Raw genomic sequence first — 2,113 nt, 5'->3', positions numbered from 1 at the left:
AGAGCTGCGTCCTCTCCCTCAAGTTCGCCGCCTGCGGTAGGTGCCTGTGGGGGCTGGGGGCTGGTTATTGCAGGCCCAAAGCCGATGGGTCCCTGCAGATCCACTCCCCCCAAAAGACCTTGCTTTGTATCCTGTCCTAGGGAAGTGGTTTGTGAGCACAGGGAAGGACAACCTGCTCAATGCCTGGCGCACCCCCTATGGTGCCAGCATCTTCCAGGTGAGCTGGGGAGAAGGAGGGGGAAGGGGGGTTTTCACCCCACTGCCTTCACCCCCGACCATCACTGCTTCCTCTTCCCAGTCCAAAGAGTCCTCCTCTGTGCTGAGCTGTGACATCTCTGTCAATGACAAATTCATTGTCACGGGCTCTGGCGACAAGAAGGCCACAGTGTACGAGGTGGTGTACTGAGGGCCCAGCTGCTGCTGGCCCTCGGCTCCCTGGGGACTGAGCCCCAAAACCGCCCTGCGCCTGGGCAGCCTGGATGCGGCTCGAGCTGCTCTGGGGCCCTCCTGCTCCCTCCCCTCTCTTCTTTCAGCAGCCAAAACACAGCTTGGGCGGGGCAGGGCGGGGGGGGGGGGGGGGGCGCGACGACTCCCGGGCCCCGGGGGCGCAGCCTGAAGGTGGGGCTGGGGATGAGGGATCCAGGCAACCCCCAGCGTGGGGGATAGGGCAGGGGCAGGTCGGAGTGCCTGCCACCCTGGAGGCCCAGGGGAAGGGAGAAAGGCCAGAGCTTGGTGTTGCTCCCCCATTACTGCTACTGATTTAACAGCACCGATTTTCTGCTGCAGAATCAGCTGTAAATTGTGAGTAAAGAGATGTATTTAACCGTGTTTTCACTTTCTTCCTAATAAAAAGGAACAAAAGCAGTGTCGGTCTGGTTGCAGTGGGCTGAGTGCCACTCCACATCCGATGAAGCGGGGGCGAGGGGGAGGACACAGCTGTGATCTGCTCCTTGTCCCTCACGCCAGGGGGAGCTGCTTGGGCAGGCCCCAGCAGGGCTGTAAAGCTCCCACAGGAGCCTGCACCTGGGGCCACAGCCAGGAGCTGCTCCTAAAGTCACTTCGCTCAGCCCTACCAGCCCTGGCTGCTCCCAGCTCAAAGCCCTGCTTCCTCTGCAACCCACAGAACTGACATCGACCCTATCCACCCCCTCACTACCCCAGCTGCAGCACAGTGATGGTGTTTTGTTTGTTTTTATTATTAAATACACTCAAGGAGGCTGATGGAGATGAGGATGGAGCACATCCTCCCCTGCATGGCCCAGAGCCTTAACAACAACAAAAAAGTTACATAAAAAGAGCCCCCGTACCCCCCCCCCCCAGTCCAGACTTAGAAACAACCCAACAACTAAAGACCCAAACAAGAAGAAAGTCCCTAGGAAGGTCCCTGCAAGCAGCAGCTGCCTCCCAGCACTGCCTGGCTGCGGGGTCCCCTCTGCCCCTTGCTGCCTGCTCCAGCCCTGGGCTGCCAGCTCCCAGGAGGGCAGCATCCGTCCGTCAGCCTCTGCAGCTGTCTGTCTGCTCCCCTGGAGTGGCCCCTCTCGGCGGCTGTCCCCTGTCCAGCGCTCAGTAAATGACCTCGTAGACTGTAGCTTTCTTGTCCCCTGAGCCTGTCACAATGAACTGGTCATCGGTGGAGACATCGCAGCTGAGGACGGAGGAGGTTTCCTTGGACTGCAGAGAGGGGGGTATGAACAGTAGCCCCAGAGCAAGCCTGCCCACCCCAAAGGGGCCCTAGAGGGAATAAGCTTGGCTAGGGGTCAATTCACAGCTTTGGGAATACCCCCCCCCCGTGCAGCTGCTCCTGCCCACCTGGAAGATGCTGGCACCATAGGGGGTGCGCCAGGCGTTGAGCAGGTTGTCCTTCCCCGTGCTCACGAACCACTTCCCTGCAGGAGGGACACAAGGGACACAAGAGCAGCGTGTCACCGAACTGTCCCTGGCTGGGTTCCCAAAGTTGAACCCAAGGAGGGAACAAAGTGGCAGTATCTCAGCCCCCTGAGGAACGAACACCGCCACAGACCCAGATCCATCGCTCACAGCCCTGTGGCCACCAGAGGAGCTGGGAGCAGGCACCTACCGCAGGCGGCGAACTTGAGGGAGAGGACGCAGCTCT

The 2,113-nt window shown here is 60.2% G+C and overlaps 2 long non-coding RNA genes across 2 annotated transcripts; one reads left to right on the top strand and one right to left on the bottom strand.

Moving 5' to 3' along the window:
- On the top strand, window positions 1-414 carry LOC118158470. Its single transcript, XR_004746837.1, has 3 exons — window positions 1-36; window positions 141-217; window positions 299-414. It is a non-coding gene; the product is annotated as an uncharacterized LOC118158470 (long non-coding RNA).
- A 761-nt stretch (window positions 415-1,175) lies between these two features.
- Window positions 1,176-2,113, bottom strand: LOC118158469. The gene is made up of 3 exons (XR_004746836.1): window positions 2,078-2,113; window positions 1,810-1,886; window positions 1,176-1,671 (listed from the first exon to the last, which is right to left on the bottom strand). It is a non-coding gene; the product is annotated as an uncharacterized LOC118158469 (long non-coding RNA).

This window comes from Oxyura jamaicensis, assembly GCF_011077185.1.
Source record: "Oxyura jamaicensis isolate SHBP4307 breed ruddy duck chromosome 28 unlocalized genomic scaffold, BPBGC_Ojam_1.0 oxy28_random_OJ69173, whole genome shotgun sequence".
In the NCBI taxonomy this organism is placed as follows: Eukaryota; Metazoa; Chordata; class Aves; order Anseriformes; family Anatidae; genus Oxyura; species Oxyura jamaicensis.
This window is presented reverse-complemented; position numbering and strand designations above follow the sequence as displayed.